A 21,498-nucleotide genomic window follows, 5' to 3' on the forward strand; every position below is an offset into this window, starting at 1 on the left:
CGAGGGAAGTTTATAGCAATACAATACTTCCTCAAGAAACAAGAAACATCTCAAATAAACAATCTAATCTTACACCTATAGGAACTAGAGAAAGAAGAACAAACAAAACCCAAAGTTACTAGACTGAAAGAAATCATAAAGAGCAGTGCAGAAATAAATAAAATAGAAAAAAACAATAACAAAGATCAATAAAACTAAAAGCTGGTTCTTTGAGAAGATAAACAAAATTGATAAATCATTAGCCAGACTCATCAAGAAAAAGAGGGAGAGGACTCAGATCAATAGAAGTAGAAATGAGAAAGGAGAACTTACAACAGACATCGCAAAAATACAAAGCATCCTGAGACTACTACAAGCAACTCTATTCCAATAAAATGGACAACCTGGAAGAAATGGAGAAATTCTCAGAAAGGTATAACCTTCCAAGACTGAACCAGGAAGAAATAGAAAATATGAACAGACCAATCACAAGTAATGAAATTGAAACTGTCATTAAAAATCTTCCAACAAACAAAAGTCCCAGACCAGATGGCTTCACAGGTGAATTCTATCAAACATTCAGAGAAGAATTAACACCATCCTTCTCAAAATCTTCCAAAAAATTGCAGAGGAAGGAACACTCTCTAACTCATTCTATGAGGCCACCATCACCCTGATAGTAAAACCAGACAAAGATACTACAAAAAAAGAAAATTACAGACCAATATCACTCATGAATATAGATACAAAAATCCTCAACAAATACTGGCAAACAGAATCCAACAACACATTAAAAGGATCATACACCATGATCAAGTGGGATTTATCTCAGAGATGCAAGGGTTCTTCAATATACACAAATCAATCAATGCAATACACCATCTTAACAAATTGAAGGATAAAAATCATATGATCATCTCAATAGATGCAGAAAAAGCTTTTGACAAAATTCAACACCGATTTATGATAAAAACTCCAGAAAGTGGGCATAGAGGGAACCTACATAAACATAATAAAGGCCATATATGACAAACCCACAGTCAACATCTTTCTCAATGGTGAAAAACTGAAAGCATTTCCTCTAAAATCAGGAACAAGACAAGGATGTCCACTCTCACCACTATTATTCAACATAGTTTTGGAAGCCCTAGCCATGGCAATCAGAGAAGAAAAAGAAATAAAAGGAATACAAATCAGAAAAGAAGTAAAATTGTCACTGTTTGCAGGTGACATGATACTATACATAGAGAATCCTAAAGATGCCACCAGAAAACTACTAGAGCTAATCAATGGATTTGGTAAAGTTGCATGATAGAAAATTAATGCACAGAAATCTCTGGCATTCCTATACACTAATGATAAAAAGTCTGAAAGAGAAATTAAGGAAACACTCCCATTTACCACTGCAACAAAAAGAATAAAATACCTAGGAATAAACCCACCTAGGGAGACAAAAGACCTGTATGCAGAAAACTATAAGACACTGATGAAAGAAATTAAAGATGATACCAACAGATGGAAAGATATACCATGTTCTTGGATTGGAAGAATCAACATTGTGAAAATGACTATACTACCCAAAGCAATCTACAGATTCAATGCAATCCCTATCAAATTACCAATGGCAATTTTTACAGAACTAGAACAAAAAATCTTAAAATTTGTATGGAGACACAAAAGACCCCAAATAGCCAAAGCAGTCTTGAGGGAAAAACATGGAGCTGGAAGAATCACACTCCCTGACTTCAGACTATAATACAAAGCTACAGTAATCAAGACAATATTGTACTGGCACAAAAACAGAAACATAGATCAATGGAACAAGATAGAAAGCCCAGAGATAAACCCATACACCTATGGTCAACTAATCTATGACAAAGGAGGCAAGGATATACAATGGAGAAAAGACAGCCTCTTCAATAAGTGGTGCTGGGAAAACTGGACAGCTACATGTAAAAGAATGAAATTAGAACACTCCTTAACACCATACACAAAAATAAACACAAAATGGATTAGAGACCTAAATGTAAAACTGAGCACTATAAAAATCTTAGTGGAAAGCAAAGGAAGAACATTCTTTGACATAAATGAAAGCAAGATCATTTTTGATCCACCTCCCAGAGTAATGGAAATAAAAACAAAACTAAACAAATTGGACCTAATTAAAGTTAAAAGCTTTTGCAGAGCAAAGGAAACAATAAACGACAAAAAGACAACCATCAGAATGTGAGAAAATATTTGAAAATGAATCATAAGACTAAGGATTAACCTCCAAATTATATAAACAGCTCATGCAGCTAAATATTAAAAAAAACAACAACCCAATCCAAAAACGGGCAGAAGACCTAAATAGACATTTCTCCAAAGAAGATATACAGATGGCCAAGAAGTACATGAAAAGCTGCTCAACATCACTAATTATTAGAGAAATGCAAATCAAAACTACAATGAAGTATCACCTCACACCAGTTAGAATGGGCATCATCAGAAAATCTACAAACAACAAATGCTGGAGAGGGTGTGGAGAAAAGGGAACCCTCTTGCACTGTTGGTAGGAATGTAAACTGATACAGCCACTATGGAGAACAGTATGGAGGTTCCTTAAAAAACTAAAAATAGAATTACCATATGATCCAGGAATCCCACTCCTGGGCATATACCCAGAGAAAACCATAATTCAAAAAGACACATGCACCCCAATGTTCATTGCAGCACTATTTACAATAGCCAGGTCATGGAAGCAACCTAAATGCCCATCAACAGAAGAATGGATAAAGATGTGGTACACATATACTATGGAATATTACTCAGCCATAAAAAGGAACAAAGTTGAATCATTTGTTGAGACGTGGATGGATCTAGAGACTGTCATACAGAGTGATGTAAGTCAGAGAGAGAAAAACAAATATCGTACATTAACACATATATGTGGAACCTAGAAAAATGGTACAGGTGAACCGCAAGAGGGAAGAGATGTGGAGACATATGTATATGTGTAACTGATTCACTGTGTTATAAAGCAGAAAATAACACATCACTTTAAAGCAACTGTAGTCCAATAAAGATGTAACAAAAAAAGAAAGACCAAAAAAATAAATAAAAGGAGTTATACAGCAGAAACTAACACAACACTGTAAAGCAATTATACTCCAATAAATATATTTTTTAAAAAAGATACATATAAAAAATACCACAAGATTAGTTAACTTTACAAAACAACAACAACAAAAAAAAAACAGTATGACACTGGCACATAAACAGAAATATAGATCAATGCAACAGGATAGAAAGCCCAGAGGTAAACCCTTGCACATATGGTCACCTTATCTATGATAAAGGAGGCAAGAATATACAATGGAGAAAAGACAGCCCCTTCAATAAGTGGTGCTGGGAAAACTGGAAAGCTACATGTAAAAGAATGAAATTAGAACACTCCCCAACACCATACACAAAAATAAACTCAAAATGGATTAGAGACCTAAATGTAAGGCCAGACACTATAAAACTCTTAGAGGAAAACAAAGGCAGAACACTCTATGACATAAATCACAGCAAGATCCTTTTTGACACATCTCCTAGAGAAATGGAAATAAAAACAAAAATAAACAAATGGGATCTAATGAAACTTAAAAGCTTTTGCACAGCAAAGGAAACCAAAATAAGATGAAAAGACAACCCTCAGAATGGGAGAAAATAGTTGCAAATGAAGCAACTGACAAAGGATTAATCTCCAAAATATACAAGCAGCTCATGCATCTCAGTATCACAAAAACAAACAACCCAATCCAAAAATGGGTAGAAGACCTAGACATTTCTCCAAAGAAGATATACAGATTGCCAACAAACACATGAAAGGATGCTCAACATCACTAATCATTAGAGAAATGCAAATCAAAACTACAATGAGGTATCACCTCACACCGGTCAGAATGGCCATCATCAAAAAGTCTACAAACAACAAATGCTGGAGAGGGTGTGGAGAAAAGGGAACCCTCTTGCACTGTTGGTGGGAATGTAAATTGACACAGCATTATGGAGAACAGTATGGTGGTTCCTCAAAAAACTAAAACTAGAACTACCATATGACCCAGCAATCCCACTACTGGGCGTATACCCTGCGAAAACCATAATTTAAAAAGAGGCATGTACCACAATATTTATTGCAGCTCTATTTACAATAGCCAGGACATGGAATTAACCTAAGTGTCCATCGACAGATGAATGGATAAAGAAGATGTGGCACATATATACAATGGAATATTACTCAGCCATAAAAAGAAACGAAACTGAGTTATTAGTAGTGAGGTGGATGGACCTAGAGTCTGTCATACAGAGTGAAGTAAGTCAGAAAGAGAAAAAAACAAATACCGTATGCTAACACATATGTATGGAATCTAAAATTAAAAAAAGGTTCTGAAGAACCTAGCGGCAGGACGGGAATAAAGACACAGATGTAGAGAATGGACTTGAGGAGATGGGGAAGGGGAAGCTGGGATGAAGTGAGAGAGTGGCATGGACGTATATACACTACCAAATGTAAAACAGATAGCTAGTGGGAAGCAGCCGCATAGCACAGGGAGATCAGCTTGGTGCTTTGTGTCCACCTAGAGGGGTGGGATAGGGAGGGTGGGAGGGAGACGCAAGAGGGAGGAGATATTGGGATATATAAATATCTATAGCTGATTCACTTTGTTATACAGCAGAAACTAACACACAATTGTAATGCAATTATACTCCAATAAAGATGTTAAAAATAATTTAAAAAAACTTATTCTGTAGCAGCGATATCATGGTTTAATTTTGGTAAGCTACCAATGATACTTCTGTATAATCCTCATTATAGCCATCATAATGTCCCTGCAGTTACCAAAGGGACGGAGCAATACAAGAAGCAAATTGTGGAAAATGTAATCTCAAATTGTATGCGATATAAATACAAGAGGAAAGGGGATTACTAGAGAGATCATCCCACTGTGTTACCAGATAGTTTGTTACTGTCTTTTACCTACAACTTTAAATAAGGTGGGAGAGGTTAATGTTGGTTGTGGGGTCACACTTCCTTAACAAGTTTCATACATTAAAAACCATTCAGTTTTATTAACATATATTAAGTTCACACATAGTCTAAATAAAGCCTTTCAAAATCAACTGTATGATTCTAGAACAAAATACAGATTACAAGAATTCAAAAGCATTCTTGTTCTTCGGATATAATGATCTTAAATTGTGATTTCTATGGTTTACAAAACTGAGACTAATCATTTAGTGAACATGGAAGGACATTAATTTTATGACCTTTTACTAAAGGGTTACCTATACTTTTCTTGTATATCTGTGAAGATGTCTTTACTTCAACCATGTCAACTAATGTTCATGACTACTATCTATTACTATTATGAGAATACATTAAGACTTTAAAAGACTGCAGTTTTTTATCTGTAAAAAGCAAGTGGCACAACTATTTAAAATTTGGAATGATCCTCCATATACTTTAATATGAAGATGATTCCCTGAATATTTATCTAGTGTCACTTCTACGATGGTTTTAAATCAATGACAAGCAGTATCTCCATTTAGATTTTCATTTTACATTTCAGGATTCTTAGTCTTCCATGGAAAAGTAGATACAAGTGATTCACACCTCATATAGAAGGGCTTCTCTATTTTTAAGGCAGTAACAGTCAAAACCATGAGTTCACATACACACTAGAAATAAAAGCGTTGCATGTCATAATTTGAGAGTTATGTTAATTTTTGTTTTCAAGTAATCTCAAATAATGTCACTGTAAATAAGGACACAATGTTAATAATTATACCTGTGCAATCATCCATTCCCTTGATGGTCCATACTAACAAATAGTTTTTCAAAGTGTTTTAATTTTGGATTATTTTCTATAATGTTCTGATTTAGACTAATACCAGAAAACAGTTATTGACTGAATGCTACCTACTATGACTTATGTGATATTTATTTGCATTTGATTTTTTTATTAAAATCTTTCTTACATCTTTCATGTCATTAAACTTTCTTTCCAGTATGAACTTTCTGGTGTTTTCAAATGTGTATATTTAGGACTAATGTCTTTCATCACTTATTATACTTGTAGTGTCTCTCTCCTGCATGCACTCTCTGAGGTTGAGGGAGGTGACAGCTCTGGTTAAAAGTTTTGCCATATTTGTAAAGCTTCTCTGCTTATGAATTATCTGGTGTTGAGTAAGAACTGAGCAATGGGTAAAGGCTTTGCCACATTCTTTACATGTGTATGGTTTCTCCCCAGTATGAATTACTCTGATGTTGAGTAAATGCTGAGTGCTAGGTAAAGGTTTTACAACATACTTTACATTTGTATGGTTTCTCCCCAGTATGAATTCTCTGATGTTGAGTAAGAACTGAGCATTGGGTAAAGGCTTTGCCACATTCTTTACAATTGTAATGTTTCCCCCCAGTATGGATTTTCCTATGTCTATTTAGATTTAATAATTGATTATAGACTTTCCCGCATTTATTACACTTGTAATGTTCTTTCCTAGTGTGACTACCCTGATGTGGAGTAAGTTTTGAAGACTGGTTAAGAACTCTACCACATTCACTAAATGTGGAATTCTTCTCTCCAATATGGTTAGTCTCATGGGTAATAAGACCTGAGCTTTGACAAAGGACATTACTACATTCATTCCTTATATAATGGTTCTCTGAAAATTGAGTTCTCTGATGATTTGATGATTTGAGTCTTGGTCAATGGTATTCCCAGTTTCAATGCATGGATATCCTCCAGTTCCATTATAAACACTCTCATAATTATTGAACATAGGGCTTTTGCTTAAGGTGTCCCTCATTTGATTACATATGTAATGTTGTTCCACATTATCTCTACTATGATACCTACTGAAGGATGATGGTTGGATAAAGACTCTCCCTTTATTATCAACATTACAGAGTTCAGAACAGGGAGAAAATGTTTGTTGGTTAAAGAATAATGAACCCTTGGTAAGGGACCTCTCAAATTGATCATATTGGGATATTCGTTCTTCATTTTTAAACCTCTGGTTTTCACACGTTTGAATAAGTGTTTAATCCAAGCCTATATTCATAATCTGAATGATTATTTGCAGCATAGGGTAGATGACTTTCCATATTTTTCAAATTTCCTTTCAGAGAATATGGATTTTTAAAAAATAATAATGTGGGTCTTTGCTTTCAAAAATGTATTTTTTCTGCAAATATTATTGTAAAATAGATTTTTTTTCCCCACTTGGACCTAAATCCTTGATTTCTTTTCAGAGTAATGTTTTCAACATGGATAAATGTCAAAATTTGTTTATGTCCATAATAATACCCTTTCAACACTTCACATGCTCCCTTACATTCCCAGTCTTTTATTAAATATAAATTTCCAAGGTGACAGCTTTCTTATTTTCCCAGCAGTACTTTTTTTGGAATAAATCTTCTATGCATGGCTTCTTTGGCAACAAACCCTGAATGTCATGAGAAGTATGGCTGAAAGATATCAAATAGCAAATTATCCCACTTACTACTTTGAGTGAATATACTTTACAATTTTAAATAAACTTGACAAATCCTTACCTAGATGAAGAATATAAGAGAGAAGACGTAAGTCAAATCAGAAGTAAAGAGACATTATAAATAATACCATAAAACTGAAAGTAATTACAAGACACTGCTATGAACAATATTACACCAACAAATTGGACATTATGAAAAAAAGATTGAATTTCTAGAAAGATACAACCTACTCAGACTTTATCACGAAGGGATTTTTAAAAACCACAACAAAAGTACAACTATTAAATAGACGAAAAAAGTAATTTTAAGAATCCCTAAAGCAGATGAATTACCTGGATGATTCCAGCAACATTTCAAGAAAAAGTAACACCAATTCTCCACAAATGTTTCCAAAGTGTAAAGAGAAATTATCAAAACAGTTTCTGTGAGTCCAGGGTTACCACACTTCAAAACCAAATAAAGACAGTCCAAATTATTAAAAAAAAACAAACAAACCTACAAACCAATATCTGTGATGAATACAGCTACAGAGCCTTCAATAAAATACTATCAAGCTACATTATAAAGGACATTAATATAGTTATACGCCATGGGGACTTCCCTGGTGGTCCAGTGGCTAAGACTCTGCGCTCCCAGTGCAGGGGGTCTGGGTTCAATCCCTGGTCAGGGAACTAGATCCCACTAGATGCCACAACTAAGAGTTCACATGCCGCAACTAAAAATCCCGCATGTCACAACTAAAAGATCCCGCATGCCGCAATGAAGATCGAAGATCTGGTGTGCCACAACTAAGACCCGGCACAGCCAAATAAATAAATATTAAAAAAAATATATATATATATATGCCATGAAAAATTCAGAATTATTTGTAGAATTCAAGGGTGTTTCAACAAATAGAAATGTTAAAGACCACATACACAGAATGAAGTTTATACCATATAATCATATCAAATGATGCAGAGAAATAAATGGACAATATTCAGTACCCTTTCATCATGAAAACACTCATTCTAGAAATCAATGGAACCTACATAAATGTAATAAACATATACAATATACTCCACAGTGGAATACTGAAAGCCTTTCCTCTGCAATCAATAAAGTCAAGAATGTTGGGCTTCCCTGGTGGCGCAGTGGTGGAGAGTCCGCCTGCCGATGCAGGGGACGCGGGTTCGTGCCCCGGTCCGGGAAGATCCCACGTGCCGCGGAGCGGCTGGGCCCGTGAGCCATGGCCACTGCGCCTGCGCGTCCGGAGCCTGTGCTCCGCAATGGGAGAGGCCCACGTACCACAAAAAAAAAAAAAAAAAAAAAAGAATGTACACTTTCATGACTTTAATTCAACATAGTACTGTATTGCCTAGATAAAACTATCAGACCAATAAAAAAAGGGGGGCATCCAATTTAGAAAGGAGGAAGTAAACTGATCTCTGTTCACAGATGATAAAATCTTACATAGAAAACCTTAAAGAATCCTCATGAATAAACAAATACAGAACTCATAAACAAACTTAGCAGAATTCAAAATATAAAATCAAACATAAAAGTTAGTTGTGTTTCTATAAACAGAAAAAAAATCAAGAAAGCTATTAAGAATATATGTACAGTGAGAGAGTGGCACGGACATATATACACTACCAAATGTAAAACAGATAGCTAGTGGGAAGCAGCCGCATAGCACAGGGAGATCAGCTTGGTGCTTTGTGACCACCTAGAGGTGTGGGCTAGGGAGGGTGGGAGGGAGACGCAAGAGGGAGGAGATATGGGGATATATGTATATGTATAGCTGATTTATTTTGTTATAAAGCAGAAACTCACACACCATTGTAACGCAATTATACTCTAATAAAGATGTTAAAAAAAGAATATATGTACATGTATATTCTGTAGCATCAAAGAGAATAAAATACTTAGGGGTTAACTTAATGAAGGAAGTGAAAGACTTGTTTAATAAAAATTATAAAAGATTGCTGGAGGCAAATAGAGAGTATATAAATAAACAAAAACACATTCCATGTTCCTGAACTGGAATGCTTAATATAATTAAGTTGTCAATAGTACCCAAGATGATGTATAGTTGCAAAGCAATCTCTACCAAAATCCCAATCAAAATTTTGACAGAAATAGAAAAGCTCATTCTAAAATGTATGTGGAATATCACAAAACACTAAACGTCCAAAACATTCTAGTAGAGAAAGTGTGAAGTTGGAGGCATGACACTTCCTGATTTTTAAAACATAAAACTATAGCCTTTTACAACGCTATAGTTATCAAAAAGGGTAGTACAAACATGTAGACAGAAAAAGAATAATGGAACAACAAAGAGAGCACAAATATAAGGTTTCAAGGTCATGGTCAAATAATCCTCAACAAGAGTGCCTATACCACCCAATGGGAAAAGGATAGTCTCTTAAACAAATGGCACTGGGAAAGTTGGATGTTTGCGTGAAGAAGAATGAAGTTGAACTCTTACCTAACACCACTTACAAATACTACCTCAAAAGGGACTGAAGATTTAAACATAAACGTGTATCTATATATCTCTTAGAAGAAAACAGGGGGGAAATGTCCTAAGACATTTGCTTTGGCAACGATTTCTTGTATATGAAACAAAAAGCTCAGGCAACAAAAGCAAATAGTCAGGGAATTCCCTGGTGGTCCAGTGGTTACAAATCTGTCTTCCAATGCAGGGAACACGGTTTCAATCCCTGGTTGGGGAACTAAGATCCCACATGCCGCGGGGTGACTAGGCCTGCACACTGCAACTACTGAGCACATAGGCCACAACTAGATAGCACGTGTGCTGCAACTACAGAGTTCACTTGCCACAAATACAGAGCCCATGTGCTCTGGAGCCTGTGCACCACCACTAGAGAGAAGCCCATGCGCTGCAGGGGAGGATCCTGCGTGCCCCAACAAAGACCCCATGTGCCGCAACTAAGACCCGACAAAGCCATGAATAAATAAATAAGTAAATAAACAAATTTAAAGAAAAGCAAATGGGATTACATTACATGTAAAAACTCATGCACAGGGCTTCCCTGGTGGCGCAGTGGTTGAGAGTCAGCCTGCCGATGCAGGGGACACGGGTTCGTGCCCCGGTCCGGGAAGATCCCACGTGCCGCGGAGAGGCTGGGCCCGTGAGCCATGGCCGCTGCGCCTGCGCGTCCGGAGCCTGCGCTCCGCAACGGGAGAGGCCACAACAGTGAGAGGCCCGCGTACCGCAAAAAAAAACACTCATGCACATTAGAGGAAACAGTCAATGGGGTGAAAAGGCATCCTGTAGAATAAGAGAAAAATTTTGCAAAGCATGTAACTCATATGGAGTTACAATCCAGAATACATAAAAAAACTCCTACAACATAAAACATTATGTTTATGTTGCAACTCCTAGCAACATTAAAAAACAAATAATACAATGTATGGGCAAAGGATTAAATAGACATTAATCCAAATAAGATACACTTATGGACAACAGAAATGTGAAAGATACTAAAAATCAGTAATCATTTGAGAAATAAAAAAGAAAGCCACGATGAGGTGTCAACTTACACCCAACTTGCATATATATATACATATATATACACACACATATATGTATATATATGTGTATATATATATATATATATGCAAGAATGTGGAGAAATTGGACTCCTTATGCACTGTTAAAGGAAATATAAAATGTCACAATCGCTATAAAACACAATATGGAGGTTTCTCAAAAAATTAAAAATAGAATTTCCCTCACACAACAATAATATAAATTCATCAATAAACAGATGTGAAATTAAGACTATTTCTATAACTACTCACCAAGACAGAATAAAACAAACTGATCAGTAACTAAGAAGAGAAATAAAGTAGGTAAGCCACAAACACAGTAGGGGTAATAATTAAAAGACAAAGATATGCTTAATTTTATTGGCAGTAGACATATGGGACATTCAAATTTGAATGCAACACCACACTGTCTTAAGTGTACTGAGTTGAAAATTGCCATGTACATTCATGAAATATAGGTAGAGACAAAAGTACAATTAACTAATTGGGGAGAACCTATCATTAAAAAAAAGCAAATAGTTATGGAATTGCTAAACAAGAATAAGAGAAAATTTTACTCTCTCCCAATTGCTGAGAAAAACGTGTATATACTATTAAAATATAATCCTTCTAAATACTATAATTTTGAAATGGTTTATGCACGCATAAGGCAACCATTTTGAATCACTGGCATGTGTTGCAAGGCAGGAGAATTTCACAGAAAATGCATTACAATGAATCATTTAAAAATCTCTAGTGGAAAAATTTGAATGAATTATTTAAATAACAGTAGAGAAATTTGTCATGTTATTAATATATTACTGCTATACATACACAAATTATCAAGGCTGTAACCCATACTTTGAAAGAAAAATAAAACCTTATTTATAAATAAAAGAACATGAAAATTGTAAAATCTGCAGAGAATCATTGATATATAAAATAACAGTCGTGATTACATTATACCATGATTCAGATACACACTGAGGAAAGTAAATAAATAAAATGACTACTTTTTGGTTGAAGAAATGAACCAGACATTTTCACAAATACAGGGTGCCTTCTAATTATCTAAGGCACTTTTTACCAAAGATGTTTTCACCTGAGCGTGTTAGACTAGATCTTTTGAATCTAAAATCATGTACGGTTTTAACACAGAACTAATGAGAAAGTGAAAAAATACAGGACACAGCAACCATAAGTGCCATATTAAATAAGGCAAACTTATAAAATTACAGTTATTAGGAAATTAAGCAACAATTGGGACTTTAAAATATGGTAGTCAATGTTCCAAGCGCTGCTATGGAATGAAGATATTCAAGACTTCTATGAGATAAATAAACATATTAAGTTATTCCACCATTGATGGACGGGGCAAGTACACTTAAAATGTCTCCCGTTAGTTCACAGAAAGTAAAAATGTCCATGTTAGCTCATCGGAAGTAAAAAGGAGGATTACATTTTATACTTCTGGGGAGACGCTTGATGCTCTGATGAAATTACTGAGTCTGAACTTTGCAGGGTCATGTGTGAAGTTTCCATTGGATTGGGTATTCCAAGAATTTTGTCACCCAATCCCAATATCTCATGACTCTCCTCACACATTTCTGACTTGAGTCAGAAACAGAACTTTGAAAAGGGCTTAACATAGAGTTACTCAGAAATGGAAACAGTTTTCCCGAGAACCCCCGAAGCAACAGAAGAGCAGTCAGATCATGAGGGACATCACAGGCCACGAGGGGGATTTGGGCTCTCACTGTGAATGTGAGGGATAATCACTGGGGCTGAAAAAGAATGCATGGGGCATTTAAGAGCCTAAGATTGGGGCAGGAGATGTCCCTCTATGACAGCGACAGAAACCATTCTAGGCTTCGCAAAAATCCTTTCCATTGAAGCATGTCTTCCCAAGCCATATTACAAGATATGACTCCCTCTGTGATCTTTGGACCTCTCACCTGTGTCATCGGCTTCATCCATTTGCACGTACCTGGTTACACAGCTACTGTCTCCATTCTCTTCACATCTCAGGGATTCTTTTACTCCAAAAAGGGGACCTGTTAATTAGAAAAATGAACATAAGTTTCCCTGGAGATCCTACAGTTTTCCAATCCAGTACTGAGCTTGGATGAGAAGAGAAGGTATTGTAGAATGTTAAAATATATTAGAAATTGACTTCCCTCATTACCGGTCTTTTGAAAACTCCTTTATTGTAGTAGACAACAGTTAAAAAATCAGATCCTGAGATTCTGACCAAGAACTATTAAGTAAAAAATAAAGGGTAAAAGTCTGATTTTAAGATGCGGTCAGCACTATCTTATAGCACTGAACTTATAGAATTACCACTAATCTAGTGAAGGATGCTGATTACCTCAAGAAAGGGGAAGGTTGGGCTTCCCTGGTGGCGCAGTGGTTGAGAGCCCGCCTGCCGATGCAGGGGACGCGGGTTCGTGCCCCGGTCCGGGAAGATCCCACGTGCCGCGGAGCGGCTGGTTCCGTGAGCCGTGGCCGCTGCGCCTGCGTGTCCGGAGCCTGTGGCTCCGCGGCGGGAGGGGCCACAGCGGTGAGAGGCCCGCGTACCACAAAAAAAAAAAAAAAAAAAAAGTACATTTGCCAAGTGGCAATGGGAAGAGTTCATTATTTGACCCAAGAGGAAAACAGCAAGTTAAGAGAACTGGTTTGATTTAGGAGAGTGTCTTGAATTATGCAATAAAATAATTCTTTTTGCACAGAAATATTCTGTATCATATTTCTAACTCCAAGAAAAGAGGATGACATATGATTCATGACACCACTGTAGAGACTATTATTATCTTGAAGATAAATTATAAAATGATGGCATCAACACAGGCATATGCATTTTTGAAGGTTGTACTTTCATGACACGGGATAAATTGTATATATTTCTCAGGTGGAAAAGTCATAACGAGTTAGAAGTAAAACTTTCATATTTTAATAGGTAAGAAAGCAAACTGGGGATAATGTAAAAATGCAGATTTTTGACTCAAGAGCTCTGGAGTGGAGGCTGAGTTCCACATTTGTAACAAGCTCACTTTTCACTAGGGATGCCAATGTCTCTGGTCCATGGACCACATATTTTGATACAATAACAGTAGAACAGCATGGTAACAATCTATGGTTAACTTTGAACTTAAAGTGTTTAATGGATTTTGCAGGTCTAATAGAATAGTAAGCATACCAGCAACAATTCTTTTTCAATATTTATGATATATACTATAGCTTTCTACCTTTTTTAAACATATTAAACATATCGTGCACACAGTTATACATAAAAAGAGCAACTTGGTACATATTTAAAGTGATACAGTATGTGGAGTCCAAAATACAACACAAATGAATATGTCTACACAAGAGAAACAGACTCACAGACACAGAGAACAGACTTGTGGTTGCCAAGGGGGTGGGGATTAGGGGAGGGACGGACTGGGAGTTTGGGATTAGCAGATGCAAACAAGTATGTATAGGATGGATCAACAACAAGGTCCTACTGTGTAGCACAGGGAACTATATTCAATATCCTGTGATAAACCATAATGGAAAAGAATATGAACAAGAATATATATATCTATAACTGAGTCACTTGGCTATACTGCAGAAATTAACACAATATTGTAAATCAACTATACCTCAATAAAATTAAAAAAAATAAAAGTGATAGCGAAGAAAATATACATGTCGACGAAATCAAAATTTTTACTTAGATAAATCTTATAAATCTGTGGAGGATAATCTTTGTGTTTTTAAAATACACTAGGGTGCAAACATACACAGTGATATAAAATAAGTTAGAGCTATTGGTTTAAATCTTTTTGTTCCTTTAAGGTCTTTATAGTTTGTGCTGAGCTACATATTAGAAATTTGACACCATTAATGTAATATGATTCTTGGAAACTTTCTGGAGAATGCAAAGGAGTGATAAAAAAAAAGTATGTCGGCTACATGAGTGTGGAGTATAATGGAAACTGTCAAAACCTTGACTGATGAAAAGGCTTGACGAAAACCTTCACTTACAAAACCCAGTATCTCTAATAAGCAAAGTAGACTTTTTCTATTTCAAAGCCAACTGCAAACAAAGAGAAACTAAAAAGAAATGGAGATTCTACATTAACTGGAATGGTTTTTTTTTTTTTTTTTTTGCGTTATGCGGGCCTCTCACTGTTGTGGCCTCTCCCGTTGCGGAGCACAGGCTCCGGACGCGCAGGCTCAGCGGCCATGGCTCACGGGCGTAGTTGCTCCGCGGCACGTGGGATCCTCCCGGACCAGGGCACGAACCCGTGTCTCCTGCATCGGCAGGCGGATTCTCAACCACTGCGCCACCAGGGAAGCCCTGGAATGGTTTATATATCTCCCTCATTAAATCTTTCCAAGACCGTTATTAAGGATAAAAAAATTTTGAACTTCATAGTGCAGGAAATTGACAGAAAGTACCTGAATGAGTGAACCTGAGGTGTAATGGGTTAAATTGGTATTGGGTGACTGAAGCACGCAGCAGGACACATTATCATCGCTTAGGTGGTTTTGGCAAAAATAAGGAAATCAGAATCTACCAGGGAAAAATATGAGTTTTATGCAAATTCCAATCCATATATACCTCCCTTGTTCCGTACCCCTAACAGTGAATTTAAATAGTAAGTTTTTCTTACAAATAGAGAGAATAGCCTCTAATGTTTTCTTCAGAACTTTCTGAGGAATTCTGGACCATTAAAGTCAACCTGTTTCTAAGTGCATTTGCTTAATCCTGTTCTAAAGAGCTGATGTTGCATCCATGTATCAACTAAACACTTTACTTCTTCCCTTCTCCAGTAAGATCCCCGGATGCAGCCCCACCCCGGTGGGAATCTTGGCTATCAATGCCTTCCCGTGTTGACCTCTCACAAAGAGTTCTCAGTAGTTGAAAGTCATTAATTCTTGGTGAGAATTCTTCATGCTCTGCAGGGAGCCTTGATGCAGACACCTGAGAAAAGGCTCTGGGACATGAGGGAGAAGTATTCTAAAACACTGATTTTGACTATAATAAAAGGGAAAAAAATTAAGTCGTTGAAACGAAACACACTAGGCAACATCAGAAGTAGAGAATTAAAGGTCTGTAAGTTCTTAACCCGTGATATTTCAGGAGGAAAAGCAGACGTAGCCTCTGATATAGGACTGGATATTTACCCGAGAAACTGCAATTTTCTCCTCTTTCTCCTCCTGCGCTGGGTCCTTTCCTCATCTAGATTATACTGAGGAGTCCCATCAGCATCTTGAGAATATGCCTTCAACGGGGTCAGCACAGCTCCTTCACCTGCTCCCAACACAGCCACAGGCAAAAGGACCTTGAAATGCTGAAAAAGCCAACCTCTCCCGTCCTTCGTCTCAGGAGAGATTCGGGAACAATCAACTCCTACATGGAGACCAATCTATGAGTTTTTCTTTGTTGTCTACACTTCTTCTCTCTTCATATAAATGTCCCCAAATTCTGCTAACATGGGGTATGTGCGCTTCACCGACTAGCCCCTCGAAAGCCGACGCAGAGCAAAACTTACTGCCTCTCCTTGCACTGAAGCTTGCTCTGAACTCTCACAAATATACCCAGAAGCCCACGCACTTAACCCTGGCCTCACCTTAGAATCACCTGGAGCACTTAATGAAAATAACACTGATCTCCCACAGCGCCAACAGCCAGACTCTGTGGGGAGGGCACAGGTGATGTGATTTCTTAATATTGGTCATGTGATCCCACTGGGAAACCAGATGAGAATCACTTAGCTAAACATTTCTTTCTGAACCTTGAAAATGAATACAAATCTCTTTGGGATCAGGACCCCATTCTAAGAAGTTGTGAACCTGCAAGTTTGAGGTGGGGCCCATGAAGTGGCATCTTTAACAAGCTTCCTCTTGGTGCTGATGTTGGCCCGCCAAGACCCATTTTCAGTAGCACCGACCTAGAGATATCACACAACACACCTGAGACCTCTGAGTAGGGTGAGGATTGGGGGCGGGAACTTCTAGAAGCACAAGGTCTGTCAGCCTGATTCTCTGAGAAGGTTTGAACACTGTAAGTTTGCTTAAATAGTCCCAATAAACCTCGATTGGTAAGCAGGACTCCCAATTTTGTTAAGTTTCATGAGCTACTCTTACTGGCAGACATATGATAACACTTTTTGATAGAGATGTTGAGATCAAGCCATCTGAATCGCCAACAAACAGATCACGTATATGGTGAAAACTTGGGATGTAAAAGGGTGGAGGTACTCGGGCTACATCGTCTTCTATCACGCCCACTGCTGGCAAACAGTCAGGGAGTTGGTCTCACTAACTCCTCTACCTGCACGTGTCCGTAATGAGGACACTCCCTCTAAAACTCATAAATCAGGGAAATACATCATGGAACACAGCAATTCCTGCTATAAATTCTGAAGCAGCAAAAAATAACAGGATGATGGGCTTCCCTGGTGGCGCAGTGGTTAAGAATCTGCCTGCCAACGCAGGGGTCACGGGTTCAAGCCCTGGTCAGGGAAGATCCCACAGGCTGCGGAGCAACTAAGCCCGTGAGCCACAACTACTGAGCCTGCGCGTCCGGAGCCTGTGTTCGGCAACGGGAGAGGCCACAACAGTGAGAGGCCCGCATACCGCAAAAAAAAAAAAAAAAAGAAAGAAAGAAATGAAGTGGACTGGGACTTCCCTGGTGGCACAGTGGTTAAAAATCCGCTTGCCAATGCAGGGGACACGGGTTCGATCCCTGGTCCAGGAAGATCCCACATGCCACATAGCAACTAAGCCTGTGTGCCACAACTACTGAGCCCACGTGCCACAAATACTGAAGCCCACGTGCCACGAGCCCCTGCTCCACAACAAGAGAAGCCACCGCAATGAGAAGCCCCCTCACCACAATGAACAGTAGCCTCCACTCGCCACAACTAGAGAAAGCCCGCGCACAGCAACGAAGACCCAACGCAGCCAAAAATAAATATAAAATAAATAAATGTTTTTAAAATGACGCAGACAGCAATATTTATCTATCTAATTATTTGCTGCACCGTGTTGCATGTGGGATCTTAGTTCCCCGAGCAGGGATTGAACCCACGCCCCCTGCAGTGGAAGTGTGGAGTCTTAACCACTGGACTGCCAGGAAAGTCCCAGGCAGCACTATTTTATACAACTGAACATTTATAGAATTACCATTAATCTGGAGCAAAGGATGCTGATTACCTCAAGAAAGAGGAAGGTTAGATTCATAATGAATCATCATGAAACCTTTCTGTCTATACCCACAAACTCCCGTTTTTTCCTTGAAAGCGGGGATCTGAAACTCTGCTATAGGAAGCAGAAGATTCCAGGAGACATTCTACAAATGAAGGAACCAAAACCCTGTGGGTGAATAAAGAATTCTGGAAGGAAGCTATCCTCACCCAAGGAGACCAGGTTCCTATAATTCTCTAACATCACATCCCTGTACAATTTCCCCGAGGGAGTTCAGGCATTCTCGCTCATCCTGAGAAAATTCTATGGTCACATCTCTGAATGTCAACAGGCCCTAAAATAAAAAGTGCATTTGTTGAGTCACAACAGGAAGAGTTCATAATTTGGCCCAAGAGAGTATTAAAAGAAGTGGTTTGATTTAGGAGAGTGTCTTGAATTATCCAACAAAATAATTTTTACACTGTAATAGTCTCTATTGTATTTCTAACTCCAAGAAAAGAGGATGACATACGATCCACAAAACCACTATAGGGACTATAATTATCTGGACGAGAAGTTATAAAATGATGGCGTCAACACAGGCATATGCTTTTTTTTTTTTTTTTTTTCTTTTTTTGCGGTACGCGGGCCTCTCACTGCTGTGGCCTCTCCCGTTGCGGAGCACAGGCTCCGGACGCGCAGGCTCAGCGGCCACGGCTCACGGGCCCAGCCGCTCCGCGGCACGTGGGATCCTCCCGGACCGGCGCACGAACCCGCGTCCCCTGCATCGGCAGGCGGACTCCCAACCACGGCGCCACCAGGGAAGCCCAGGCATATGCATTTTTGAGTGTTGTACCTTTATTATACAGGATAAATTGTGTATACGTCTCAGTAAATATACATGATGAGTCAGAAGTAAAACTTTCCAATGTGTAAACAAGCAAACTGGAGATACTGTTAAAATGCAGAATCTGATCCAGGAATTCTGGGGTGGGGCCTGAGTTCCACATTTTTAACAAGTTCATTTTTCACTAGTGATGCCCGTGTCTCTGGTCCATGTACCACACACTTTGATAACATAAAGGTAGAACAGCAAGGTAAGAATTTATAGTTAATCTTGGACTGAAAGTGTTTTATGGATTTTACAGGTCTAATAGAATAATAAACACACCAACAACAATCCTTTTTGAATATTTACTATATACTTTCTAGTTTTTGTTTTTGTTTTTTTTACATAGCATTGAATGCACCACATAAATAGTTTAAGAAACATAACATTACTGTTCCTCTTTCTTTTTTTTTTTTTTTTTTTTGTGGTACGCGGGCCTCTCACTGCCGTGGCCTCTCCCGCTGCGGAGCGCAGGCTCCGGACGCGCAGGCTCAGCGGCCACGGCTCACGGGCCCAGCCGCTCCGCGGCACGTGGGATCTTCCCGGACCGGGGCACGAACCCGTGTCCCCTGCATCGGCAGGCGGACTCTCAACAACTGCGCCACCAGGGAAGCCCTGTTCCTCTTTCTTGAGCATATTTGTCAACCATTCAGTAAATGTTAGAGCTGGGTGTTACTCCAGTTTACCTGGACTAGAATTTATCTACAAAGAACACAGACAAATACACAGAGACAATCCTAATCAATGTTTATATCAGTGTCTGTAATTAGGAAGAATAAGAGAAATAAGAAAAAATGGATCAGATAATGTTAACACGATGTATACAGACATACATAAAAATGGTGACTTTGTACATATGAAAAGTTATATAGAAGAAAATATTCATAGCAATGAAATTAGTATTATTTTTTTACTGAGTAAATCTTATAAATCTATTTGTGGAAGATATCCTTTGTATTTTAAAAATACACTATGATGCAAATGTATACAATGATATAAAATAAATTAGAGCTGTTGGTTCTGAATCTTTTATTTCTTTACAGATCTTTATAATTTGTGCTGAGCTATATTTATGAATATTAACACAGTTGGACATATATTAGTAGTACTGTCCTTGGAACTTTTTGGAGAACACAAAGAAATGATAAAGAAGAGTATGTCTGTAACGTGAGCATGGAGTCTAATGGAAACGATCAAAACCTAGGCTTGACTGATGAAAACCTCCGCTTACAAAACTCAGTATCTCTACTAAACACAGTTGACTGTTTCATATTTCAAAGCAAACTAGAAGCAAAGGGACACTAAGAAGAAATGGAGTTGCCACGTTAACTGGGACATCCCTCACTAAATCTTTCCAAGACCTTTATTAAAGAAAAGGGGGGGGGGAATAGGAACTTCATAGTGCAGGAATCTGGCAGAAAACACCTGAAATCAGTGAACATCAGGTATAATGGGATAAATTGGTATCAGGTGACTGAAACACTCAGGAGGACACATTGTCACTGCTTGGGTATTTTTGGCAAAAATAAGGAAGTCCGAGAGCTCCCCTGGTGGCGCAGTGGTTGAGAGTCCGCCTGCCGATGTGGGGGACGCGGGTTCGTGCCCCGGTCCGGGAAGATCCCACGTGCCGCGGAGCGGCTGGGCCCGTGAGCCGTGGCCGCTGCGCCTGCGCGTCCGGAGCCTGTGCTCCGCGGCGGGAGGGGCCACAGCGGTGAGAGGCCCGCGTACCGCAAAAAAATAAAATAAAAAAGAAAGAAAAAAAATTAGTTGAAAACAACCTCGCTAGGCAAGAATACCAAGAGTAGATAATTAAAGGTTTGCAGGTTCTCGATCCCTGACATTTCAGGAGGAAAAGCAAACCCAGCCTCTGACCCAGCACAGGACGCTTACCTGAGAAGCTGCCAATCCTCCTCGTCTTCCTCCCGCGCTGGGTCCTTTCCTCATCTAGATTATACTGAGGAGTCCCATCAGCATCTTGAGAATATGCCTTCAACGGGGTCAGCACAGCTCCTTCACCTGCTCCCAACACAGCCACAGGCAAAAGGACCTTGAAATGCTGAAAAAGCCAACCTCTCCCGTCCTTCGTCTCAGGAGAGATTCGGGAACAATCAGCTCCTACAAGGAAAACAAACTGAGGTTTTTCTTTGTTGTCTACACGTGTTCCCTCCTCATACAGACAATCAAACATTCTTCTAACACAGAGTACGTGGGCTGCACTGACGTTCCGCTTCCAACTCCACGTACAGCCGACCCTGCCGCCTCTCCTAGGACTGAAGCTTTGTCTGAACGGTCACAAATGTAGCCGGAAGCCCACGTATTTCACCCAGGCCTCACCTTAGAATCCCCTGGAGCGCTTCATACAAACAACACTGATGCTCCCACAGCGCCG

The sequence above is a fragment of the Kogia breviceps genome, chromosome 18, assembly GCF_026419965.1.
Source record: "Kogia breviceps isolate mKogBre1 chromosome 18, mKogBre1 haplotype 1, whole genome shotgun sequence".
Classification (NCBI taxonomy): domain Eukaryota; kingdom Metazoa; phylum Chordata; class Mammalia; order Artiodactyla; family Physeteridae; genus Kogia; species Kogia breviceps.